Source organism: Falco punctatus (assembly GCF_963210335.1).
Source record: "Falco punctatus genome assembly, chromosome: 4".
In the NCBI taxonomy this organism is placed as follows: Eukaryota; Metazoa; Chordata; class Aves; order Falconiformes; family Falconidae; genus Falco; species Falco punctatus.
In genome coordinates this window covers 22,345,258-22,373,011 of record NC_137583.1, presented here as the reverse complement: position 1 = coordinate 22,373,011, position 27,754 = coordinate 22,345,258, and the positions used below count along the sequence as shown (strand labels likewise).

General features: G+C 47.9%; 1 protein-coding gene across 3 annotated transcripts in view; it reads right to left on the bottom strand.

Annotated features, from left to right (window-relative positions):
• LRRN1 (leucine rich repeat neuronal 1) overlaps nt 1-27,754 on the bottom strand; it is a 51,501-nt gene extending 23,747 nt beyond the window's left edge. For all 3 annotated transcript variants that reach the window (XR_013927677.1, XR_013927678.1, XM_080384705.1), the window contains exon 1: nt 697-27,754. The gene's annotated coding sequence lies outside the window, so the exon portion shown is untranslated. The remainder of the gene's footprint in view (nt 1-696) is intronic.

The window sequence follows — 27,754 nt, the reverse complement described above, 5'->3', positions numbered from 1 at the left end:
CGGAGCCGCCGGTGCCGGGCAGCCCCGCTCACACTGCGCCTTTATGCCATTTTCTTAAGGGCTATTGTTACACTGAAGACTCCGTGTCTTTTCACATTCCCCCGTGTGAATGGATGAGGCAAGACATCTGCCGGGATACGCGCCCATTCGCATGCAAATCCGGGCTGGGGGATGCTGGCAGCGCTGCCGCACAGGCGGCCCCGCGCCCCCCCCCCCCCCCCCGCGCAGGTAACGCGGCCGCCGCCGGGGGACTGAGCCACGCGGTCAGCACAAAAAAAAAAAATCAAAATTATAATTAAAAATAATAATTTAAAAAGGCGCGATTGACAGCAGAACTAAAGCAGGGGGAAGCGGAGCGGCCGGAGCGGGCGATGCGGCAGCCCCCGCTGTGCCGCCGCTACACCGCATCCACCCGCCCCAGCGGCCGCAGGTGCGGGGCCCGGTGCCCCCCGACCCCCGCGTTTGCGGAGGGGGTGTCCTGCTGCGGGTGGGCATCGCCGCCGGGCGGGGAACCCCGCCGCGACCGTCCCGGCAGCGGCCCGGGGGGGCAGCGGCTCCCCCGGGGGCACGGCCGCCACCGCAAACTTTCCTCTCGCCGGGCCGCCCCCCCCGGGGGGTGGTGGTGGGGTGCGGAACGCCCCGCGAGGGTCCCGCAAATCCGGCTCCCTCCCTGGAGAGCTCGGCGGAGGCACTTACCGGCGGCCGCTCCCCGGGGGCTACGGGGGGCGGCACATGGGCTGCTGCTTCCCCCCGCGGGCGGGCTGGCGGTGCCTTAGAGAACGGGGTAGGGATGGAGCCCTTCCTCTTCCTCCTCTTGCTCCGCTAAGGGGCGGGCAGCGGCGGCGGGAGGCTGCGGTGCCAGTGCCCGGTGCCCACCGCCCGCTCTGAGCCGCCGCCAGCGCGCACCTGGGTAGGCGCTGCCGGTCAGCTGATGGGCTGCGCTCCCATTGGCTGCCCCGGCACCATCTGCGAGGGGCGGGGCGTGGGAGGGCGGAGCGGGGAGGGGCGGGGCGGGGCAGGACCCCTCCCCTTCACGCTCCGCCCCCCCCCCCCGCTCCGCCCCCAGCCTGACGGGTGAGCTCCACCATTAGGTTTCAGAGTTAACAGCTCCAAGAAGAAATTGCCCGCACATCCCCCTCGCCCCCTCATTCCCACTGCCTATTGAAAGTCATTCACGTGCTCCGGAAGGGGCAGCATCCCCGACACATGTACCACAAGGGCTGAGTGAATGAAGAAAACCATCCCCATCCTTATAATTAATGCTGTACCCTAAAGGAGAGCACAGACCTGCCGGGAAGCACTGCCGCTTGCCCTTGGAATCCTGTTTCTAAATGGTTTACAGGCTTCATCAAAAGTGATGGAAAGGATCTAGGTGTAGTGCCAAAGTAGCGTGTGTTGTAGTTGCCTTCCAGAATGTAAAAATATTTGATTTTTTGTTCTCTGCAGAGAGGCAAAGCTCTGGCCATGGAGGCAGGGCAGTGTGATGGTCACCACGTGCTACGATCTCCCTGTGCCCCGAGGCCCAGCACCAGGCACTACCTGTTGAGGCACGTGTAGGGTAAATTTTCCTACGTAGATAAGTAAAGCAGCATTACTCACTGAGATTACATCTGCATGTCCTCGATGGCTGCTTGCATGAGAGCTTGATGAATTAGCTGGGAGATAAATAGGCTATGACTTCAGCCCTAAGAGTCATTTGACCCTGAAATTCAAGGATTTAAAGTTGTCTGTGTAAGCCCTGGGATGTGTTCAGCTTCCCCCTCACTCACAGTTTTCCTTCTCATCTCTTTTTTCCAGTTATCTTAGTTTGGAGTTACTGACTTGTGCGTTTCCCTACGTTTTCTCGTCCTGACCTCGGTCCTTACACTCGGCTGGCCAAGTTCCCCGTGTGCTGGGGGGTCTGCCGCCGGCTGTTGGGGTGCTGTCCCCCCCCAGCATAAAGCCTCCGGTGCTGCCTTCGGGGGCTTCCCCAGGTGTGGTGGTGCAGTGCCCTATGCCCAGAGACAAGGGCGCTCCAAGGACGTATCCTCTGTCTGAAGCCTCACGTCAGATCTTAAGAACGATCAGTCTGTGTTAGCAAGGAGTCTCTGGCTGGCTCGACACCAAAGGCCGGCTGAAGTTTTGGCCATGGTATAAAAGTCAGCTTTTCTGCCTACCTTTACATCTTTATTTCGTGTTTTTTCATTGTTGACATTGTTCGCCGGAGGGTGCTGTGCTGCCTCGTCTCTTGTGCCCTTTGTTGACACAGGGTAACAGGAATCCTGCATCCCTCAACAGGCACCCCTAATGCTTCCACTGCCAAGCAGCCTGCGCGTGCCTGGGGTCATTCCCTCCCTCATGCCCTGCACGAAGCCGTTGCAGTCGCACAGACAGTTTGCTGAGCACAGCCTGGATGAAAGGTGCAGCTCTCCAAGGCAGGCTGAGCTCCTGGCATGTACCACCGAAGCGATAACTTGTCAGGAAATGATCTGAAAAATTGGTTTAACAATTTTTAGTGAGAAAGACCCTTAATACGAGTTAACAGTAAGTTAAATATGTAGCAAATACGATTTTTAGTTAATGCATCCAATTTCCTCCTGAGGCAATGAATTTTTTTCTGAAAGCCTAAAAGGTCATTTGGGTAACATTAAAAGTGAAGTTTTTCATATTTAAGGAAATTGAATTTTTGGAAAGAACTCATCAATGTCTTCCAAAAAGCCGCTTTTCCTTCCACATAGTCTGCTCTCATCAGTCCAGATGTTACTTTTCCCATCTATTACTTATTTCTGATGTGGAAGTAATGCAATAGTGGATGCTTCTTGGAAAATCCACTGTGTTTTTAATGGCTTCAGTTCTTCTCTGTTTCAGGACAGGGAATTTATTTTCACTTTCTTGGTGGAGCAGATCCATCCTCTCGCATAGTCCCAGTTACGTGCAATCACCCTGCACCTCTCTGCAGAAATGACTTCTGCCCCACCAAGAGGGAGGATGGGCAGCCCCCACGCAGCTGGGTCCCTCATGGTCCTTTAGCAGGCACGAGCGTTTTGAGGGAACTGCCTGTGCTTTATTTTTCACACACACTAACAATGTCGTTGGTCATGAGGCTTTTCTGGGTGTATTAGGAGAGCTGCTGATCCCGTCCTGTATACGTACAGCAGCAGAAGAGAGCTGTAGGTACGTGAGGCTTGCTAGGGGGAAAGTGTTTTCTGTATTTAATTTTCGTGAGCAGCTAAACACTTGTCTGTCATTGCGGGCGATGTTGTCTCTATTCCAGGCTTTCACTATTTTAAATTACGTGCACAACAGGCCCCTCTCTGCCAAGATTCATCAGGAACTTGTGAAACGATCACAAATAAGCTTCCAAACCGAGCTCACACCTCCTGAGCCCCAACGTAAGCAGGACTGGTCACTGCCTGCTTGCACTTGGCGGTTGCTGAGCGGTGCCTGCATGGCCCCTTTCGGGGCGAGCATTACCCACGCTGCCTCCCCCCGTGGGGCAGGGATGGGGCTGTTGCACCCGGGGAGTGGTGGGGAGCGGTGGGCACAGCCGGGGAGCAATGGGGAGCAGTGGGCACGGCCTGGGCAGCGATGGGGAGCGGTGGGCACGGCCTGGGGAGCGATGGGGAGCAGTGGGCATGGCCTGGGCAGCGCAGCCCTGGCTGTGGCTGGCGTGCATGGAGTGGCAGCTGCCAGGCTGCCAGCCCTCCCTGCCTGCGTGGCCCCACACACATCAGCCCCAGCAGCTGCAGCGGTGCCAGCGCTGCTTGCCAAGCTCCCAAAACATGGCAGGACCACAGAAGGGAAACCGTCCTTTGCTGGCCAGGAGGTTCGGGGTGTCCCTGCTGGGGGGACCGGAGGGCTGGGGTTGCTGAAGTGCCCTGTGCAAGCACGGACTCAAGGAGATGCAGTTTGGGGGCAGGGGCAGAGGCAGGGGTCTGTGGTGCAGCTGCAGGTTGAGCCCTGGGGTGGCTGACAGTGGCTGCAGTGAGTGAGGGAGAGGAGGTGGGGGTTAGTGTCATGAGAAGGTGAGGGGGAATTATGTTTGAGAGATTTACGGTCTCTGAAATCCTCATTTTTTTCCAAGCGAGACAAGTTCTGTAGGTGGATTTAAAGTGCTGAGCAGCCGTTATGGTTGTGCCGTGGCCAATGGTCCCCTGGCTCTGTGTGGAGCATCCGTCCTGCACGGAGCTGGGCAGAGCATCCGGACCCTGTTCCCCACTGGCACCTCTCCTGGCACTTGGCTGTGGGATGCCAGATGCAGCCAGGGAGCAGAGGTGCAACCCAGCAGCGAGCAGCCCTGTGGCGCTGGGGATGTACAGCTGTGCCCAGACGTTGGCCAAAGCAAAACATCCACTGAACTGCCTGGTTTGGGAGAGCATCTGGGACAAGGAGAGTATCAGGTACAATTACCCCAGCACCACACAAGCCACGTGCTATGCTCCAGTCTTTGGCCCTGTGCAGTTTGTCTCGTTACAGGGGTTGTTCATCAGTGGTTAAATCCCGTTCCCCATCCTCGACCTTCAGGGTTTTTCTTGCAGTGCAGCTGGGACACTTCGCCTCCCATAGGGAAGCCAGGCAGGATTTGCAGAGGCTGTAGGGGGCTGTGCAGTCCTGAAGCATGCACACTTCATCTGCAGCACATGCTTACCTGGCTGTGAGGCTGGTTGGAGTTAATTAGTGTAACTAATTAACTCCCAGATGCACTGACCACCTCCTCAGGCTGCCTGATGGGGTCAGTGTTTTCGGACTGCTGCTAAACTTAACGGTTTTGTAGGGATGCTGACTGGTATTCATCTCTTAAAATTCAAGTTTCTAGAATGATACTAAGCAAATGCCAGCTTCATTTTAAAAAAATAAAAAGAAAAAGGTTTCATTCCTTCTGATTGTGTAGAAAAGCTTGAAAGGCATAAACCTGATGGACCTAAAACCTACATGCGAACAAAAAGGAGGCAAAATATAGTAAGCATTAAAATTTTACAATCTGAAGCTGGTGTCTTCGTTTCTAGGCAGTTTTCACAACATTAAAATGTTGGGAACGAGAATAACGTTGAGATGGAAATTAAAGTATCTCTCATTCCTGCAGACTACAAATGAGTATTTTCGTGCAGTAAAGAGTAGCAGTAGTTGTTTTTCCCCCCAGCCTGGTCTCTGTAAGGCAGACACAGCTCCAGCAGCAGCTGATGCAGGACCTCTTGGACTAAGGGGAAGGTTTACACTGACAGAGAAGGGGAGCAGATTTTCCTCTCTGTGTTTTCTCCCATGAACTGCTTGAGGTACAATTTCCGCAAATACGTTCCTGTCAGCAGTATTCAGGGAGAACCGAGTGCTCTCCCAAACACTCCTGCTCAAGTGGCCCAATAAAAAAGAAGCTCCCAGGAAAAAAATGAGATTTCCCAGTATTTGGGCTGAACATTGTCCTTTCTGATTGCCTCTTTGTTCTCATCCTCTCTCCTTTCATGCCCTCTGGCTTCGTCCCCTTATGCCTCAGTTCTCTTTGCATTCAGCTGCTTCCCTGGTTCATCTCCGTCTCCAAAGGTGGTGTGAAACAAGCCTGATGTTTGCTGCCATTGCCGTGTTCGCTCCCCCAGTTCCTGCCCCATACCGTCCCTCTCTGCACCGGCAGCTCTGGGGCACAGACCTGTTTGCTGCTTTGTGTCTGTGCAGTGCCTGCGTTTTGGGGTCCAGGCTTTTAAACCTTTAAAAAGGTCTAAATAACTTACACTGGATAATAATAAAACAATACAGCTCTCCATGACCTGTCATGCATGTCAGCACCTTTCTTCTCTGAAGCAGGCATTCCTACCATTAAGCTGCTTAACGTCCTGAGTGTATGCATAATCCATGACCCTGAACTATGCTGTGAGATTCTAATGCGCCTTTCTATAAAAATGTATAAACAGGGAAGTGATATCAAATGGGAATGACTGGTAGAAGGGGCACCACCAAAAAGAAAAGAGACTTGCTACTGGCCAGGTGAAAATCTGTTGCCTGTGTCCCAACAGTAATAGCTCGTAATTGATAGAAGACTGAAGTAAATCTGTAAATGCAGGCAGCAGTTAGCTGGAATTTTTGGAAGAGAAGTACAATTATTGACGAAGTCTTATTTGTGAATTAAGTAGAGAAAGAGGTATTTTAGAGAAAGAAGTATTACAGGTTGTGTTTTGTGCCAACAGGTTTCTTGGCTAGATGACACTTTTTGTTACCCAGATGAAGCACTGCTAGGTTTTCTTTTCACCCGGTGTTTCAGATGCTGTGCATTTATTTTCAAAATTGCATGACTGTGCTGGATTTATTCAGAAAGGTACCAGCACTGCACATGCAAATTACCAGCGAGTAACTGTGTAAGCCAATGACCAATTACATCAATAACTGGTTATTTGCATAATGTATTCCCAATTATGCATGCAGATATAATAATTGCATGCACAAATGGTGTAAGTGATTGCAGGTGCAAAAGTGTGGATGTGATCACGTGTATATGGGCTACAAAAAGCAGCTCGATGTGAACAGCAATTGCACCAGTCACCATGGTGCTGCTACACAAAACCCGAGAATTTAAGTCTTTGTTTTGACCTGGAGGGATCCTTCTACCTGCTGATTGGAATTGCGTGGGATTTTTTTTCATGAGAAATAAACCAGCTCTTCAGTGGCGAGGATTATTGTGGTTCACCCTTCCTTTTATTGACAATCGTCTATGTGTAGGCAGATGAGAACATCTGGATGTCTTTATGTAGGGAATTCTATAATAAGGAGCTAAAATGATGCCATGCAGTGTTTTTAAAGCAGGTCAGTCACTTCACACACTATTCCATCTCACTTCTCTTATATATTATTAATTGTGAAGCTTTTTCTTTTGGTTGATGTATCTTTTCCCAAATGATCTGTCGCGTGAATGTTTCATGAGGAGGGACTCTAATCTCATTTCATCATTTTGCTAGGAACCCCCCGAAGCTTCTTAGAAAGCCACAGCGCCTTGAAGGCAATTGTAGAGTTTCATTGCAAGCATATAATTTTTATTTACTCCAAGAGTAAAAGTGCATGAAACTCCTGCCTGCTGGATTGCCGTCATGTGCTAATGGATAAACATCCATGAAAATATTTCTTTGCATCTGGTGATACAAGAACTGATGCGCTGCCTTCAGTCAGTCAGAAACCCACAGCTCACAGCTCTCAGCTCTTCTGGTGTAGAGGTCATGTACAGACAGGGCTGAGCGTGCAGGTCTCAGAGAGGTAGGCTTAACTTGGGTTTAAGAGTTGCATTTGCAGCTCCTCATGGACAGGACATGAAGTAGTTGTTTCTGTCTCTGGGAGAAAAGCTGGAGTCCCATTGTCTCAAGGACCTGAATAGGTTGACGGTTCATTTTATGCAGTCTCAGGCATGTTTGAGATGCAGTTTTCCTTTACCAGGATAATAAAATTCTTACAAAAGGACTTGCACAGAGCAACCTATTACGCACTCTGCAGAAATACCCAAGTGAAGGGCTGCCTCGGACGTGGCACGCAGTGGGGTTGGGTGCGGAAGAGGAGCACCTTGCCGGTGTTCCAGGCACAGCTCCGCTGCTGCCAGGGCAGGGGACCTGTTTCTAAAGGGTGAGTGGCAGTGACCCAGCTCAGGGCATGGGACAGAAGAGATGCTGTGTTCGAACCCCGGCCCAGTAGCTGAGCCATTCAAGGACTAGCGGTACGAACCATCCTGTAAGTACTCATGGGGTGATGCTGCTCTTTGGCTCCAGTTACTGCAACCGAGTTGCTGAGTTGCAGCCTGAGGGCGAGGAGACATGCAGCCCCCGTGCGCGTTCCAGCTCCCATTAATGCCACCGACTTGGGTTTGCCAGGCCTGTCTGCAGCACCACCGTAGCAGAAATAACATCTGGGCCGATTTCAGAGCTGTTTGCCATACCAAATGAAATAATGAAATATTTCTTCCCACTTAGTTTAGCTGCTGCTTTCAGTACATCCCACTTAAAAACCATCTCCTTTCCCACTTTTCTCCACCCCTAGTTCTCTACTGAGAACATTTTGGCCATGTCAAAGAATTCAGTATTTCTTTTAAAGTGTATTTTTTCTTGTGGCTAGTCTGTTGAAGATCTTCTTAGTGTGAAATTAACTTTGAAATTCATGGACCTGATGAGGTATTGAGCTGACATCTGTAGATCTAAAGACCTTCTCTGTTAGAGAGGAATCCCCAATGGGATGTTACTTGGCCAGAACCGAGACCTTTTTTCCTCAATATTTCTGTGTATTGACATCTGAAAATAGCATCTCTACTATTGCAGTTTGGTTTTTTTGTTCCTGATTCTGTATGAAATAAATGAAAATACTCTGTAGTATGTAAACTGTAGGGGAACCCTTTGACTTGCAAGTGGGTAGTGATACAAGATCTTGATTGTATGTTTACTATATAGTGGCACATTTAAAAAAACCCTGAAGACCGAGACCATCGTTTATTGCTCTCCATCTAGCTCTAAGACAGAGGTTTCTGTTTAGCAGCATGCAGTTATTTGTGGCTGGTGCCCACACTGGTGCCCTGGGCAGGGGCGAGCCGACATGTGGTGCCCAGGGGATGGAGCCGTGGGAGGAGTGGGGCTCTGCAAGCTGCCGGGGGAGACCGAACCCGGCGCCACCTTCGCATCCTGAAGGAAGAAGTTGCACGCGTCTGTCTGGCACTTTTTAGTAAGAGTGAGTGCTTGGTCTGCTTGGGAAGCGTGAAGGTAAAGCAGGTCGCTCTATCCTTCCCACGTGTGGGGAAGGATCTGAAGCTGCTGTAAATTACAGGCTGCATTTTACTCAGTGAATCAGTGATCCGCAACAAAAATACTGTACTCACGGCCAACTGATAGAACGGCAATTTGGAGACCGATACGCTGTTTTAATGAGTTATGATCTTGTGTGTGTGTGTACGGGGGGGCTGGGCAGCATTCTTTTATAGCAGGTACAGTGATACTTCTATTTTTAATAGAAATAATCTTAAATTCAAATGTCATATGTTTTTAATGTTAAAAGACTTGATTACCAGCATGGCGTAAAGCTGTATGTTCTTCATGACAAAAGGAGAGGAGAAAGACAGGTAGAAATAAAGATGCTGCGTTGTTTTGTGTTGAGCATATGTTGACTAACCTAACTAAATCCTGGAGATTCAGCTTCCCTAAAGCCAGACCATGATGCTGAGGTGCCTGCAGAGATCAGTTAATGTTTCAGCCTTGCATGTCAAAATGAAAAGAATGTTCCTGAGATGATGCTGGCAAAGGTGCAGTGGCTGCATCACTACTACTAGCAAAAAGATGCACAGGAAAGGCATATAGGTCTGAAAGGTATGTAAGGTATAAAAAGGCCAGTAACAGCATTTCTGCTGCCCCTGGGCAGGTGGTCGCTGCCCGTTGCTGTTACTGTGCTGCTGCATCTCCACAGCGGAGAGTTGCTCCCTTGTCAGCCCGCTGGGGCTGTGCCTGGTGCTGAGGGGAGCGCAGCGATGGGTGCTGCACCAAGGGGCGCACGTAGCTGCCTCGTGCTCAGGCAGGGCAGCGTCTGATGCCTCAGGCTCCTGGGTTTGGTAACAGGAAAAAGGATGAACACAGAAGAAGATGCATTTTTCCTGGAGAGTTAGGAAGTTAGGATTCAGGAGGTGTTGGTTCAATTGCTGGGTCTGTTACAGACATGAGCACAGCCTCAGCTGAGTGGTTAAACTGTTCCTCTACTGCAAAATGAGGATTCGTGAACTTTGAATTTCCCTCTCTTGCCTGTGGTGGTTGTAGTCCCTGCAGACTGCGAGGAAGCACAGAGAGTCGCCTGAGAACTGTATTTTGCATGGCTTAACCTGAACTGTAGCTCTATTAATACTAAGACAAATATAATTTTAATTCAGTTTGACCTTAAGTGGCATCTGTGACAAAGCATGGCACATTTGAAGTCTGGATGCAATTATTTGGAATTGCTAAACACCATACTTCAGTCGTGACCTTTAGATTGCACCGAAGCCAGAGGAGGTCCCTGATTTTGACTTCTGAACTGCAAATCACCCCGTCAGAAAGAGCCTTCAGAAGCTATTATAATCACAGAGAGTATTTTAAAGTGTGTAGAAGCTATAAGCAAAATATTTATTTTACACACTTATCTGTATTTAATCCAAAAATCTGTCTACTACGATGGTGTTTTACTGGTGTAGATGAGGCAAGTAAGCTGAGATCATAGCAGACATGTCCTGTAAGGCTTTACCGAAAATCATTGCTTTTTAATCCCTTTATCCCTGATATTTCCTACCACTGTGAAAATCCAGTGGCAGGGAAAGCTGGCACAGTGTAGGACAGATGCATAATATGTAATGCTAAGCAGGCAAAAATCCTTCTGTTTGTATAATACTCCAAACACATTGTAAGTGTCAATGTTAGTGCTATGTGTCCTACATAAATAAAAATAACTTCCCAATACTCCACCGAGTATTATACCTCTTCGGGCTAACCTCGTTATATGTGCTGTCTTGGTATCAATGTCTGATCTTCTAATTAGAGTTAGGCAGAAAAGTTTAACTGGACTAGTTTAGGAAGAGTGGGGACCACCCAAGTGCCTGCCCGGGTATAGAAATGAGCTGTGTACTGCGTGTTATATAGCACCTGACCTCAAGCCTTTAATTTTATTTCTTTTGCATTGTTTTTCCTGCATCAACACTCAGAACATGCTTAGACAGTAGAATTGAGCTCGAATGTCTGGAGGGCATCTAGAAATTTTCAGGTGCATGGTTGCTTCCTTCATCTTCACATTAAAGCATCCTCCTGTCTGTAGTACAAATGTAATCAGCTGAGCTACATCCTCTTAGGCTGAAAGGTCGGGGAGCCCTGGAAGTTGGCTGATCATGGCACTGTTTGAGATTATTTGTACTACAAGGGTGAGAATGGATTTAGTTAAAGTGCACAAGAAGGGCTTATGGTAGCTGCAGTGAAAGCAAGATGTGATGTGCCTAGTGTTTGGGAAAGGGGAAATATTTCATAGGAATGTTTTAACATGTATCTTGTGTGTGCATTTTGAAAGGGAACATTTGGAGATGAACTTGCACAGAGTGCAGTGCTATCTATGAAAGATTTGCGTGAGTAATAACTGCAACAGTGTTCTCCTAAAGTAAATCATCTCCTAAAGTAAATCATACCGATGTCAGGCCAGCCCGCCAGGCCGATACCGAGCAAGGACAGAACCTTTGCACCCACCGCTTTGTCATGGCTTTAGGATGTAATCAGCGGCACCCCCGATCCTTCGAACTGTTGTCAAGATCAAAAATCGCGTGTTTCTCTCCTGCTCTCGCAAGGAAGTAAAAGGGACTGGTAGGATTTTCCGACAGGCTGAAGCATAATTGAATTCCTGTTGGAATCAGGAATCGCGCTGTCTGCTCTGCAGAAGCACCACAAGGTCCGAGCTTTGCTCGACCCCGTATCTCACCTGTGTGGTGGGACAGCTGGGTCCTTGGCACCCCCCCGGCACCCCTCGGGTCCATCTGGCTGCTGCAGGGCACTGGGACAGCCAGGTCCATGGCACCCCCCCGGCACCCCTTAGGTCTGTCTGGAAGGGCACCCACACGTGCAGCCACACATCCCTCCTGCCACCGCTCCTCTGGGGCAAAACAAGGCTGTTGCTATTTATTTACGCAGTTCAGGGCTGCAAATTGTAGCTATTTAATGCGCACACAACCTCCTCCCTGGGTTGTTAACCACGGAGGAGCAAAGCCTTCTGAACCTCCTCCTGCCTTTCTGGCCGTTGGAACACAGCGTGATGTGGAGCAGCTCTGGGGCTGCTCGCAGGCTGGAGTGTGGCCCTCCCAAGACACCGGCTATAGGATGCAACCCCAAATGGAGAAGGTAGAATATATGTGATCTTTTAATCTAGGGCAAGAGAACATATGGAGCATCAACGTAAAGTCATTTTAAGATTTTGACAACAAAAATATGGGTTCTTTCAGCCATAATAATTTAAAACAATGGTCTGTTTTTCTGCTGTCCCTGACATTCAGTAGGAATTGTGGGAGAGTGACAGGTTCTCAGGCTGTTCTCATCTGACTTGAAAAACATCTGCCTTAGGAAATTACTTTGTACCTAACCTCTGAGCAGTTCTCCAATTATTTTACTAAATAAATACAAGTATTCTGTAAAAACAACTGCTACTTTTAAAAGGTATTTTTACATAAGGTGGAGTAAATCAAGGAGAATATGCTGCTTTGTTCGGTAAGTGTTCCAGGAGTAAATGCAAAGAGCAGAGCTGGAGAGCTGCGATGCCCAAACCTGGAGCAGCAGGACCCTCTGAGCCGCAGCTTGCTGCGACGGGCCCCGGCTCTCCCTCTGCCCCCTGGCCGGGTGGCACTCCTGCAGCTTCCTACAGCCCCTCCAGCTGCTGCAGGTCTTAACGCTTTATCTCAGTTTCTATTTTTTTAATTTGAAGGGATAGAGACAGTTTGCGCTCCATCAGTGACTTGGTCATTAGCATTGCAGCATCCCACCACGCACATTAGAGGCAGAGGCTGCGGTATTGCCTTGGTTTTGTTGAAGCAAACACTCCGGAGCAGAGCATGTATTTGTCCAGCTTCAGCTAAGTAGTTTGTGGCAGGGCTGAGAGTTGCACCCAAAATTGCAGGACTGGTTCATCACCCAGCCCTGCTAGTCTTCAAAATACGGGTGTTTTTTTAGCTCTAAGATGGTACTGTGGGAACATGCTGTTAATGCTGGTGGTGATGGATGAGCAGAGCTTCCTCCCCCTGGGCTGGCTGGCTGTCCATCGCTTCCCCATGGAAATCGTGTCAGCCCAGAAGAGGCGGCTGCTGGCCCCAGCAAACCTCTGTGTTTATATGCCGTGCTGCACCGGGGTGACGGCCCATCGCCCTGGGGAGGGGCGTCGAGTGCCCACACATCAGGTTCTCGTGTGCTCATCCAAACCTGGCCCCGTGCCGCACCGCAGCCCTGTGCCTTCGTTGTGGAAACTCAGGCGAGGACACCGGCAGCCTCCTGAGACCTCCCACCCATGAGGGGTGCTGGAGCACAGGCCAAGGTGCAATCCAGTAGAATAGGAAAATACAAGTGAAAAGGCTGGCTTTCCTGTGGATTTTTTAAGCGTTGAATAAAACTTAATAGAGCATTATCTCTCTTGCTAAGGAATGTTAAGATGGCTGTACGAGCAGCTCCTATAGACCCTGCTCCTATAAAATCTAATTGGTTTCATATCTATTAAATTCTGAAGACCTTTCTTTAAAGTTGTGAGATATTTTTAAAAAATCAAATATTAGATTTATTCTTGATGTCTTGGGCACATTATTGCAATAACCTCATCCTTGGACCACAGCTTTGGCAGAACACACACATCCATAATGAGGGACTCCATGTTCTGTGGAGGTTTTATTACAAAAGAAAATGAACAAGTGTATTAGGAAGAAAAGGGGAAGACAGAGAGGACTACTTTTTTGGCAAAGCCTTGTGTTACAGATCTCATTTCTGTGGTTGCAGCTGCCTTTAGGCACCCGTTTCAGTGAGCTGCTATATTATATTTGACTGTAGATGTTTCCCAAATTTGTTCTTCAGTGAAACAGGCGTTTGTGCAGGTTCCCCATAAAAGTGACTGATTTGGGTTTTACCAGGAACTCTGGCACTTCTCCATTGTAAGAAAGGATTACATTTGTAGAGAGATTTATCAAGATGGGAGCAGTGAAACAAACATTTTAAATGTCCAGTTTAAACCTCTCTCTTCCCCCTAGACAAGCCTATATGGGCAGGATTTTTAGCTGTTCTGAAATGAAGGCTTCCTGAAAGAAATGTATTTCCCTGTGGGACTACCCAGCTTTCAGTCCTGCTTCTGTGGGAAGGTAAGAGAGCTCTGTTTTCATTTACTATTTATGAGATGTGCATTCATATTGCCAAGTGACCATAGGATTCTGTGCTCTTAAGAATCTGCAAATGAGATAAAGCTTATTATTTTTTAATGCAAAAAGGATTATTGCGATCTTAGTGCAGGGATATGTAACCTCAGATACGTGTCTTGCTGTGGGATATATATTGAGGCTTTTGCTTTAGGAAGCTAATAAAGTACATGCAGTATTTCCCAGTCATTCTGTTCAGCATATAAAAGCAGTATTTATTAGAAATAACTCTAAAGGGGATTATTATTTTTTTTAATTGCAGACCATGACTTGTAGGAAATTGCCATCCTTTTTGTGTGCATTTTACTTTACAGCGTTGAGGTAAATGCAGGGGCACGTTTTCAAAATAAAGCTTCTCCTTAATAAGAGAAGATTCATTGTTATCCATTCCTGCCTCCATGCACAATAGTTGGTCTCATGGTCCTAAGGGAAAGTGAAGTCTGATAATCAAGTAATCCCGTGTTAATTTTTCCCCCAGTGAATTACCATTTGCTGTATAGGATCATGTTATTGGGTGTCAAGCCGTGGTCCTGCTGTAACAGCGCCAGGCGCTTCGGTGTTTCTGCAGGTGAAGGCAGCTGCGTGTGTGTCTGGCTGCCTGGGAGTGGGGCTTTCTGATCCAGGATGTAGGATCATCGAACCACAGAACCATTTGGGTGGGAAGGGACCTTAAAGATCCCCTACTTCCAATGCCCTGTGTGGGCAGGGACACCTTCCACCGGACCAGGTGGCTCCCAGCCCCGTCCAGCCTGGCCCTGAGCACTGCCAGGGATGGGGCACCCACAGCTGCTCTGGGCAGCCTGGGCCAGTGTCTCATCAACCTTACAGTAAAGAATTTCTTTGAAATGGGGCACAATATCTAAGGAGATAATCCAAGCAGTGAGAGAGCTGCAAAAAAGACATGGAACCTGCTTATTGCTAACACAGGTACAATAAGCAGCACCAAAAGGAAACCCATTTGCTGTGTCTTCGTTGTTTGCCTGGCACCGAAGCCATCAGTTGCGGTGCCCTGGGTAGCTCCCTCTGACAGTGGCAGGTCCAGTGCTCCTCCGGTGCTGGCTGGGCACGCCTCCCCTCCCCACGGGACATTCACACTGCCACAGCCACTGTCACATCCCACAGATGGGATGCTCTGCAATTCCTGGCATCACGGTGTAGGTTACTGTGAGGCAGGTTCATCGCAGGGAGTTGTACACAGGGCTGGTGGTGGAGGGCAGCTCTAACACACCCCTAAGTGCCTGCACTGCCGTGCTGCCTGTGTGTGGTCCCCTTCAGTATTTCCCTCTGCTGTGTTAAAATTGTGCTGCAAAACAAATACAGAAACAGGCTGGAGTGAGGAGTTTGGACGTGTTTATTAACTAGAAAAGATGGATTTTCACTGCTGCTTATTACTATATAGAAACTATGGGTTTGCACACTCATATAGCCCTTATTTTAAATAACTTGTTAATAATTAATGCCTTATTGCAATGGTTCACAGAATAACTGGGAAAATGGCACACGAGCTTTCTGGCTTTATTTCTGTCTTCCATGTGCTCTGCCTGCATGGTCGCTCCAGGGTCTGGGTGGGCAGGGAGCCGGGGCACGCTTCCCATCGCCCGAGCAGGGGGTCCCGGCTTTCTCCACTTATCCCCTATAGCCTCACTTTTACAGGTCCGGTCCCTGCCACTGCCTGGCTCTTGTCAGCTACAGACCCTCCCCTGATTTCTGGCTGCTGTGCCGATGCCGGCTGTGCATCGCAGCCCCTGCCCCACAGTGCTGCAGGTCAGCTCGCAAGATGTTTTATGCACGCCTTGAGTATTTTTCAAGCCTATCTGAGACAGAACTGTCACCAGGTAGAAGAGGCATCCCGCTTTCGGGAGAATGTGCCCAATTTAACGACGTGACAAAGACAGTTCAAGCTATTAGAGAAAATAGTAAATGTAAGGGAAAATATCATTGCTGTAAGTAACCGACTGGCGAGCACTTGACAGAGCCCTGGGGAGTGACACCCCTGCTGCCCCCAGCAGCCTGGGACCTGCAGGGGGGAGGCAGAGGCCAGCTGAGACCCCCTGTGCATCACAGCCACTGCTTTTTCTCCAGGACAGAACAGGGTAAAGTAAGGCAGCATTTATCAGAGTGGCCTTAGGGAATTTGGTAGTCAGCTCCCAGCGGACAGAGGCGCTTGCAGCCCTTAGGTGCCTTTGAAGATCCTGGACTAATCTCCTCCACTGCGCTCTTACCTCTCTGGAGCTCATGCTCCACAAATGCAGTAATTGCAGGCATTTGTTTTGAGCCATACAAGCCTGAGCTCCTGAGCGAGTTTTATTTACTGCAATTATATCTGGCAGGTAATTTCTAGTAATCTCAGGAAAATGATAAACGTCTCCCTAAATTTATGAACAGAAAAAATAGGGCAAATTGATCAAATAAGCTGTTTCCTGCATAATAAAAAAATTATTATGTACATAACATCCTGGAACAGAAATAGCTCTGATGAAGCCATAAAGACAAAGAAGGAGCTTGCTGGAGGCATTTGTGCAGAGTTTTTAAATTTGGGTTCACTCCTAGCAGAGAGTAAGAATCCACTTAATTCCACACCATGAACGGCTGTTACCGGTTGTGGTGGTGGAGCTGCTCGCACACGTGCCCGTACCTTGCCCTTGCCCTGTCAGAAGAGTGCTGGGTTATTTTCTGGAAGAGATGCTTCCTCGGAAAGCTGGAGCCCTGTTTCTGCTCTTCTCATTGTTGGGTGAAGAGCCAGCTTCTTACGGGAGCAGAGACCCTCGCTTCCTTTCCTTATTTGTTGCAAATGAAATCAGAGTGTTCAAAATATATATGTGAGATTTGTTTCACATCTCATTTAACCGAATGTATGATGTCACTGAATCTAAATTTCAAATAGCTGAATTCAGGTATTGGGTATTTCTAAAATGAGCTTTTAACAATTACTGAGCTTTTTCATCTCTGCCTTGTAGCTTAATTTACATTAAAAATTTGAATTTCATCTTAAATTCTCAATGTAGCAGTATTAACACCTCTCTGAGATAAGTAAACGATTGCTACAAATTAGGCTGGGCTTGGATGCTGCAGCTGATTAACATCACATAAGGACAATTAACAGCATTTTTAGGAAAGGATAGGAAGAAATTATCATATGCAGTTAAAACTATAAAGAGAATTTTAGGGAGGTATGTAATTAGGCAAATGAAGTGAGGGTGGTGGCTTTAACATTCGTACCCTGATTAAAAGCATTTATGGTTTCCTTAAGGACCATATAGGTTCTTTAAGGAATATAATCTTACATTTCTTCTAAAAGATATATTTACAAAACCATTTAAATGTCAAATTCATCGCATATTAACATCATACCAATTCAAAATGGTCTGGTATCACCAAGAAAATTAATGAGAGCTTCCCTGCCTGAACTCTGAATTTCTTTCTCATGTTGAGTTTGAATAAGGGGAAAAGACAGCTTAGGAAATGAGAGCATACATTCAGAGAGGTTAAAGAAAGCTTAGAGCTTTGGATTTTTTCGATTTCCACAGTAATATCTACCTGCCTTCCCTTCTGATGCCATTTTTTAAAACCATTCACGGGGCAGTGGTTGAAGGAGCTGCCGTAGGGCAAGGAAGGCCATGAAAAATAATACAAGCATAGCTTTCCCATTTTCCAACTTAAAGCATCATTATGTATGATCTTGTGTCACTTTATGCTTCATTATCAATCATCATCTGAGGGCTGAGGAAAGCTTTATGTGCAGCCGGGGTTGGGAAGAATGGTGGCAAATGGAAAATAAGAAAGGGTTGCTTGATGTTCGTGGGAAATGCTCTCCTGCGAAACCTCCCCTGTGCTCCCCAGACACTGCGTGAGCCCAGATAGAGAACAACGTTACTCAGAGGTGCTCAGAGGTGCATATTTTTCTCATCGTTTGGAATAATGGTAACTGGGCGTGACAAGCTGCGAGCTGTCAGTTACCCACCATGTGGCACCTCCGTGCACGGCTGGTCAGTCTGGGCACAGGGTGCCCCCAGGAACTGAGCATTGATTCCTGCTTGCCTTGAAGCGGTGAAAATCAAGGAGGTATGTCCGTTTGGGAGGGCTTGTCCACTCTGCAGGACTGTTGGGTTTGCTCTGCCCACCCAGCATCAGCCTGGCTGCAGAGCAGCTCTCTGTGCCCACGCGGCGTTGGGGATGTGTGGTGGGTACACGGTGGTTATGTGGTGGGTACCTGATTGATTGGTATATGATGGGTGTGTGGCAGGTACGTGGTGGGTACATGATGGGTACATGGCAGCAAGTGCTGCGTGGCCGGGCTGGCAGTGTGCAGTTTTGAGGGTTTCTTTCTTCCTCTTGTCATCTCCCCAGCACAGTTTTCTCACTGAGCTTGACTGATACTTGATCCCTGTGAGTTTCCCAAACAAAGAAGAGCAATAATGGTCTCTGATTAAAAAGCCAGGGCAGCATGGTGTGTGCAAACCAAGATAACCATTTATCTGCAACTATTCCCTGTCTGCCCATGGGGGCTTAGGCTCAGCCTCCATTCAGGTTGCAGAGTATTTGCTTTTGCAGCAGCGTGGGCTGGTGAGAGGGGGCAGCAAGGGCAGGGGATGCCTGTGGGTCTGCCACAGGAGATAAGGGCTGAGGCACTGGGAGGAAGAGGGGCAGCGCTGGCCTGACACCTGCACGTAATGTGCTTTTGCAGAGCCTAGGTTAACGATGACAGCCAAAGCGACCATTCCTCTCTGATGCATTATTTGGCTTCAAGCTGAGGGCAACCCATGTGCTAGACTGCCCTTCCCTGCGTCCCATCCCACAGGACGCCTGCCACTGCTCCTCATTGCGCTGGGAAGATAAAACAGATGTCAGTGTTTTATTTCAAGAGGAGCACTCTTAACACAATACTTCTGGGGCTATCAACAGCGCTATCAGAAGCTGAAGTACTCCTTCCTTGGGCACTAAAATAAACTAGCGAGCACACTTGGCTAGAAGAAAAATATCTTCAGTATCACCCTTAAAAATTGCTGCTCTCCTCTGGCCCTGCAAGAAGGTTGGGGAGGCAGTGTGTACTCATTTAACTCACATACACCCTTCACAGCATTTACATGCCTCAGGAAAGATGTCCTTGATTAATATAAAGTGCAAGACTGAATGGATTGGAATACAAACCCCATCTGTTCTCAAACAAGACTGAGCTCTTGGAGGTGAACATTGGGGTTTGTAGCAGGAACCCAAGGGTGACTGTGCCATCAGTGCCCCATCCTGAGGACATTGCGGTGCTGCCCTGCGTAGGCAGAGGGCGGGTCTGTGCTTGCTGCTTTCATCTTCCTCGTGTCTGGAGAAGTGATGCAGCTGCTGAGCCTCTGGGGAGGACAACATAAATGTCTGAGAAACACCCCCACTTCTTCTCACCTTCTGGGACCTTGTAGAGGACGATGCTGTCTAGGCTGCAGCAGCCCAGAAGGTGGCGGGGCTGGCCAGGTACCTGCTCATGGGACAGGAACCAGTTGGCCCCAGTTAGTTGTCTTCACCACTTGATCCATCACTTTGAAGTTACAACACCCAGGATGTACGGGCTGGGTGTCAGCATGGGTCATGAGGCAGAGGTACAGTTCTCCTGGTACTCAAATCAAAGCAGCTGCCTTCCATCAAAACAGTAGCCCTTTGGGTTTTTAACTCGCCTCAACAGAGCATCGTGGCTTTGGGTGATAAATAACATATTAAAGGAAGCTTCCAGAATGACCACCTTAAATCTTTTATGACTTTTGTCTAGTTTACATATTACCCAGTATTTCTACATCATACTGAGTAGTGTTATATAGCATTAAATGTATCTTTTACCAGGTTGACTATAAGCTCTATCCTTTTAGACCAAATTAATTATAAAAACAATCCCATGTATACTGCTAAAGTTTATTCTGCTGTTGAAACATTGCACATAAATCCTTTATCTGTCCTGAAATTTCAGATACATCTTTGCTTCTTTTAAAGTAACCTTTGAAATGTTTTTCATCAAAATGAGTGAAATAGCAAGAATAATAGATGTTGTAGGATTTGTATCCAGTATAGTTTCCTGATTGTCCAAATGCTTTTGGAATTGCTGATTGATTTGTAACAAAGCTTGAAATGTCACCAGGAGGAATGAATGAAACATACACTACTCTGACGTTATGTTGAAATTGAAATTGGCTCAAAGTTTTAACCTTTAGAGATGCTTTTTCCTTTTCTTTTTTTTTTTTTTCTTTTTTAACTTTTTGCAGCAGTCAAATAGTTGGAAAGGTAACTAGGAACAAAATGCATGTAGAGGAAATTAATAATTTATGCTCTTATTTTTGGCACGTTTACAAGAGACGTGTGAAAACTCCAGTTCAATGGCAAAAGAAAGGTTTGCTCTACTTAAAATAGAGCCTGTCTGTGGTGGTGAAGGGGGATGCTGCAGTGGCATATTGCAATGCCTGGCCTGGCTGCACTTTGCTTGTTGTGGAGAGACAGAATCCCCAATCCCCACCTGCGCCCACAGGCTGCTCTGCACCCCCAGAGTGTGCGGAAGATGCTGCTGCTGGAGCCTTTACTTTAAGATAGGTGGGGTGATGGGATGGTGCGGGGGCTTTGTAGTGGGATGGAATCATTCCTGTCATGGTCAGTGGTTGAAACCTAGCTGGGGCAGCGAGAGCAGAGCTCTGGCAGTGCTTCCTGCCCAGCTGGTTTTGTTGGTTCAACTGTAAGTGCAGTATATCAGCGAGCTGGAGATATGTTTGTGGATGAATAATAACGAGGGCTTTGCCTTGCTCTAGAATTCACAGTAATTGAAACTGCAAAATTAGGTAAACATTGGTTGAAATCCGGCCAATTTCCCATAGAGCCTTCAGTGACATTAGGGCTGCTCCCGGCCACCAGCTCCTCTGCGCTGCATCCCCGCACCCTTTTCCCAGTGGTTGTATTACAGCCTTCACAGCGCTCAAGGTTTTTCACTCCTCAGGTTAGAAATGTGTGGTGCCTTCTAGGGTTTGCTTCTTTTTCCTGATGAATTTACTCACTGGAGTATAAAAAATAATAAAAAAAGCCTGGGGACCTATCTCACTGAAATTAGTCAGTGATTGCTTCTGGCTGGTGGAAGACGTACAGCATCTGGAGCCGCAGCGCTCGGAGGCTGGCTGTGACTCTTTGGGCTTCACTCTCCCCCGTCTTCTTCCTTCGGTAACCGCTGGCATCTGGGCAGTGTGAAAGCAAAATGGGAGCAGAGCAGTAAGCTGGACCCGAGTACATTTTATAGTCACCAAGGAGTGACTTTGCACAGGCATGCATGGTCTACCCTGCTCCCCGCGCGGACACGGGCCGTGGGGGTACATCAGGCAGCACATTCTCGCTGCTGGCAGCAGAACAGTGTAAAGGTGCTGTCAAATGCCGTATTGCATCGTCTGCTCAGGATTTTGTGGGAGAAACCCAGCGCCCCTTTCTTCACCCAGCTCGTGGTCCCATGGTGCCAAATGGCCGTTGCCTGTGCCGTGATGACGGTGTGGTGGGAGGGAGAGGGGAGGCCACAGGGGCTGAGTGAAACCACGTCTTCACACTCATGTCATGGCTTAAAGGGGACACCAGAAAAAAAACCGTCAGGTTCTCCAATTCCAGTTCATGCCTCTGTTGAAACTTGCTGCCCTGTCAGAGACGGAGTAACCGAGCTGCTGCCTGCAGCACGCTGGTGCGGCTGGTGTGGGGGAAAGTAGGAGGGACCCGCATGGTGGATGGGTGACACTCCAGCAGGTGATCCAGCTTGCTTGGTCCTGGGTCTGTAATGATAGGGTGCTTTCACCTTGTTTCTAGAATATTTTTTTTTAGGAGAAAAAAGCTCAGAATGAATCCACCTATCTTATTTCAGCCTCACAATATGTTTGTTCAACATGAAAAAATCAATGCTGAACTAGGATTTTGTGGGGAAGGAGAAGATCCATGGAGATTGCTTTTCTGTTTCAGTGCAATTTCATGTTTTACTGCTGCGTAGACCAGCTAGGTAATAAGGTATCCTTGAATATGACGTCCATATTATATTTATTGCTGCACTAGTATGTAAAAATCAATCCTTGTAGTTTTTATTGGTAACCACATGCTATCATTGGTATCATTATAATTGTGTCTGTCGTTGATTGACAGCAGCCAATAATCAAAAGCTTCTTTGTAATTCTGGTCCCTCATCAAAATACCAAGGGCAGGGAGTATCCTTGTGCCTCGTGCTCTTCCCTGGTGCTGGGATGATTCCTCAGGGCCGTTGTCTGCTGGGTTACTTTGCTTGGCATTGAGCGGGGATGCAGCGGGGATGGTGATGGAAGGGCTGTGCTGTGGCAGAGCGTCGCCTTTGTCCATCCTTTTGGTTTTAATGAAATCCTTTCTTCCTGGAACCTAACACGAGCCCGTTGAAGGACCCGACAGTAATTTTCCCCTGACTTTGTGCTGGGATAATGGGCAGTTAATGATAGTTTTGTACTTGGCTGGGGAAAGATGGTAAGGAGAGGCAAAAAAGGCATCCTTTGGGGAAGGAGCACATGTGTATCCCAAATCTCTGTCTAGGCTTTTTATCTGATCTGGAGAATGAAAAGGGGATGACTTAAATGAAATTTTAGTGTGATAATCTCCCTGAAAACTTGAGTGGGGTGGAAGCAAACTGCTGGAAAGAGATCAGTCCTGGGCTTCCTGAACGTGTTGGCTAAGAGATTTCAGGAGAAGCCAGGGGAGCAACTCCGTAAGCCACCAGGCTGGCTGCAAGGGCTCCATCCTTCATGGTTTGGATTCTCTATGAGTTTCGTTAGTTCTAATGCTTGATTACCTATTTATCTTTCAGCATTTGATTAAAAAGATTTTATTATTTGAACTCAGATTAATTTAGTTAGGGCACCAAATCTAATGACTTTTACATGAATTAGCTTCAGATACCAAAACCTAAGTGTGACACAGTATCCACCACACCTGTAATAAGAAATACCAACTGTATATTAGACCTACAAAAACTCAGTTTAGTATGTTGTGCTCATGAAAAAAAAGAAAAAAAAGCTTTCACCTGCATACATTAAATTTCTCTTCGCTTGGCTGATAAGACTCTGCATGTTGTCTCATGACTGCTTCAAAGATTTTTGAATTAATGTTGAAATTATTCATTTGGGTAGTAGAAGCATCTGTTGCAGTGTTATATCCTTGTCTGGTATTTCTTCGTTATATATGGGATGATGCACTAGAAATGCACTTGAGATGCAGGTTATAAAAATACCACAAAGGCACAGAAAACATTTGTTGGAAGAGTGCTCTGTGAATTCGTACACATTTCTTTTGGAAAAGATCACATATAGATGGGTAATGTTTATTACTGCTTCTTTCCAGGGCCACAGGGATTAACTGAGGAAGGGCTGCCAGTAGCCAGTTCTGACACGGCTGTGGGTCAGGATTAGTGCTCCGGTCAGTGGGAGTCAGGGCTCAGGAGGTGGGGAGCAGGGAAGCAGCTCTGTTCCTCGAGGACCACAGAGCTGGGCTAAGCTGGGCTGTCCAGAGGAAGGTCTTCAGTCAGTTGGGGACACGGGGCTCACCGGGCAGCGGTGGCAGTGGTGGAGGGGGCTGGGGGGTACCAGGAGGAGCTGGATGCCTCCAGCTCCCAGCCAGCCCTGGCAGGGCTGTGGGGCACAGCCAGGGCTGCATCCCACCGACTGCTGACGGGTAAACCTCTGCTGTAAGGGAATCCTGCAGCTCAGTGGGGACCAGACCTCTGGTTGGGAAATCACATGGCCGGAGATAGAGGATTTTGGATGTGGGTTTGGCGACAGAGGACGAAGGATGATACCCACGTGGGCGAGCGGGTGATGCTCAGTACTGTGGTGTGGCTGTGTTAGGGACAGTACAATCATCACAGCTCCAGGCTTAGAAACCAGGTTTTTGGCCGACCATGGAAAGCCTTCAGTTAAGATTAAATCTTGTGTCCCTAAAGACAGAAGGCTTATACTGGATTTTATGTGAGCTGTAAATCACTGAGCTATTGTTAGGGCTAAGGTTAGGGTTTGGGTTAGGGTTCAGACTAGCATCCTCGGGAACCCATTTAACTCTTGATCCTCTAAATCCCTGCTGGGGATAAAAGGCTCATAGTTAGTTATCAAATGATAGCGATGGCTCCCTCAGCTGTTTTTAAGCCCAGGTTTGGTGCATATGTTAGATGAATTTTCAGAGGAACAAAGTGCTCAGGAACTTGATTCATGGGTGAATCTTGGCCCACGTTTTATAGGTCTTCAAGGAACCACCAGGAAACCATTTTTTTCAGCTCTTTGTTTTGAAGCCTAACTCTATGGTACCTGAACTGTTGGCATAAACTCAACTCAGAAGGAAATATGAACCATTTGTCAAGGATGGTAGCAGCACATATTTTAGCCCTACAACCCTGCAGGCTTTCAGATATTGCCCAATAAAACAAGCTAGTCCACTCTCTTTTTGAAACCTCAAACCCAATTTTAAATCTGTTTTCTCTTTTGAGTTCACCCTATACGTTTTCTCCTTCTGGAAGACATCCTAGCCCTGGGAGCCTTGTCTGGCTGGGTGATAATCCTGCTGGCATTGCCCCTTTCTGAAGTGGAGCCTTAAGCCAAGCCCAAGGTCGCTGCAGTTCAAGCCTGCCAAGCTCCCCCAGGAATGTCCTTCTGCCCACTGCCCCCATGGCTTGCTGGTGCTGCAACTTCACTCCTGCTCATCCTCAGGGCCTCACAGTAATGGCGGGCTTTGCATTTGTTTGAGCAGAGGAGTTGGGTGCAGGAAATGAGGGGTGAAGGAAGAGGGAGGAAACAGGAGAAGTATGAGAACAAAGGCTAGAAGGAATTTCAGGGGGGGATCTCATGTTTCCTGACCTCCTGCGATTGCTCCACGTCTCCTCGAGGATGCACAGTTCACAGCTGAGAGCCGCTGGTCTCTGCAGCCTCAGGTTTTCTTGGCTTGAAATTCTGGGCCAAATTCCAAGAATTTCCTCATTCAGATTAGTAAATCTAAGAGAAATTAAAGATGAAGATGTATTATCAGAGTCTTTAGCTTCTGTGTAATATTGGTGCATGCCTATGATTTTGTCATTACATCAGTTCTTGAGAAGCAGAAATTGCTTTCAGTAATTTAATTCTTAGTCTATTTTATTGCATTCCTGTGTTGCTTCCTTGACCCTGTGTCTCTTTGCTGAGTTATAATAGGGTTTTACAAATTTTCCTTCAATATCTGTGTCTTCAGGAATATCAAATAACTGAATGGCATATCCGTCCTCTTCCACTTGTAACCAAACATGAAAAGTGGGTTTACACACACAGTTCATAGAGCCTGAGGCTGGACAGGACCATCTGGCCATCTGTTCTGACCTCGCCTGTGTCCCAGGCTATGCAGTTCAGCCTCCTGCCCTTGAACTGACTGCAGTAGCTTTTATTTGACTTAAACAAATCCTAAGTGAAGGCATCCGCCTTTCATCTGGAGTCTGCAAATGATGGACAATGCTCTTCTTTCCAAAGGGAAGATCTTTTCCAAAGATTTGCTAATTACTAGCATTGGCAAGTATTTATGCTTTATTTTTGCATTCAGTTTATCCATCTTACAGCATCTTCAGATATTGTTTCCTGTTGCTCCTTCCTTCAGCATTTTCTCCAGGAAAACACCGTCTTTGGTAATGGAGACCTCTTGTCCTCTCCCCACAGAGCCAGGCTGCCCGCATTGCAAGCTTTTCTGTCCTCACCTGGAAGATGCTGTCTCTGGGCTGCAGTGGCAACCTCGGGCCAGATTTCCACACTTTCTCCAGTTCTCTGTTTGTTTTGGAGTGCATGGGTGGGAGAGCTGCGAGTGCGGCAGTGCTGCAGCCGGGGCGGTATCGCTGCTGTGGGTCAGTGCTGCAGGGGTGGTGCTGGGGCAGTGCCTGGGGTGAAGCACAGGCAGGGTGCCGGGGCAGGGTGCCCTCGCTCTTTTAAAGCACCTTTTAAGTTAAATGCTTTTTTTTTTAACCCAAGAAACACTGATTTTCATTCGTTTACTTTATCCCAAGCCAGTTTGGTTTGGTTCAAAGCAAAATACTTTTACCATCTTTTTTTTTTTCGGAGAGGTGGGTTTATGTTTTAATGACCTTGAAGGTTGGTTTCTGTGTCACGTGTGGATGATAACAAAGGTCCTGGCTCAGTGCTGTCCTTAAATAGCCTCTTCTGTTGTCACCACTGAAGGCAGAACACTCTGCTGGACGGGCCACTGGTTTAATCCAGAAGAACCTTTTCGATATTCTTATTTTAGGATCTAAAACTTGCACTCTAATAACTTTCCGGTGACTCCTCCCGAAGTACTGTGGCTTCCTCCACAACAGCTTGCTCCCACTGCCCAAGGCCCGTGCAGCTCGTTGTGGGTGGGCTGGCACCAGGCCTGCCCTGCGCTGCCTGTCACCGAGCCTGACGTAGCACTGCGCTTAATTAAAAGTACTTAAATAAAAGTACCGCTGCCAGTGCTCGAGCAGAGCTGAGTTCATATCCCAAGTTCTGCTTCAAAGGAAATTATCATGGGAAATCATGTATTTTACATCACTATCCTTTATGTAATTGTTAATACCAGTGATTATTATAAAGCGGCAAAACATCTCCTATATTCTGTCCTTTAAAAAAAAGGATTTAAAGATTACCAGCCCATTAAAAATTGTCCTTCCTTTTCGAAGGTAAATAAAGGCTCATACCTCTTGCTGTGCAATTCAGAATGGGATATTTGATGCTTCGAAGTTTTTCAAGAAATGATACTGTAACGTGTCATTAAGCACTCCTCCATCATGAGTAAGACTGTCATCAACGTGAATGTGGTGGGGATTACCCTGTAATCCCCACGGGCAGACTTCCATACCTGGAGAAATCCTGATGCCGCATTGAGTCTTAAAAGTATTGATCCAGTGAAGGCAGTTGTGATTGCGTTGAACGCAACGTGCCTGTGGGCGCTAGGGTGTCCTTTTTAGCATGGAATTAAAGCCCAGCTGTTTGTTTTAAGTCTGACCCAGCTCATGCTCTTCTTCAGCCCAGGGCAGTGTCCCTGTTCCTGAAGAACCAGACCCACCTCCTGCCCCCCAAGTCCCTGGCAAGCTGGGAGTTGCCAGGGCTTTCCCCCTACACGGGGCAGGGGAGATGCCTGTGTCTGCAGGGAGGCTGATGCTCGGCGCTGCTTGCATCTTCTCCGTTTGTGTGCCCAGAGACTATGTGGGCAACGTTATATCTGGCAGCTGGCATCGCAGCCAGTCACGTAGTAAAAAGGATTATGCATTTGCATTTGTTTCTGGAACATGTCTCATTTTCTGTGACACAGCTTTGCAGGGTGAACGCCCATCGGCTGGGCAGTTGGCATCCTCTTCTGCCGCTAACGCTGCCTCTTCTTTGGCTGCGCAGGGAAACCGCTCATGTGCGGCAGGGACACGGGGGTGACTTCGCCTGGGAGCTTCACAGCATCCCTGAGCAAGTCAGACACGCAGGATTCTCAGGGGTTTTTTGATAGCCATGTTTCTTGTGAAAAGTAGCTTTCTTTCTGACTGTTGCCAAATGTTTCTTAGGTGGTAGGAAGCCTAGGTATGTTTAAATACAATTTGTAAAAATGGTCCTGCTGGCATCTACGTTTATGATGCCTGTGAGGTTTCTTCCCAGGCACTCCAGTTGCAGTCCTGGAGGTGTGGTTTTTAGCCTGACACCCTAAGGGATCTGAGAGCTGGGCTGGATCTTTACTTCGCCCATCTGGCCCATATCAAGCAACGGGTTGGTGCTGCTCAGGCTGCAGACGGACAGACCTGCCCACACCTGTAGGGCTGTAGCCCAGGGCGGCTCTGTGGCCCAGCCCAGCACACCCACAGCTGCGGTGAGTTACAATTCATCATCCTCAGCTGGGTGCTGAGGGGTGTCTGGCCCCCTGGTGCAG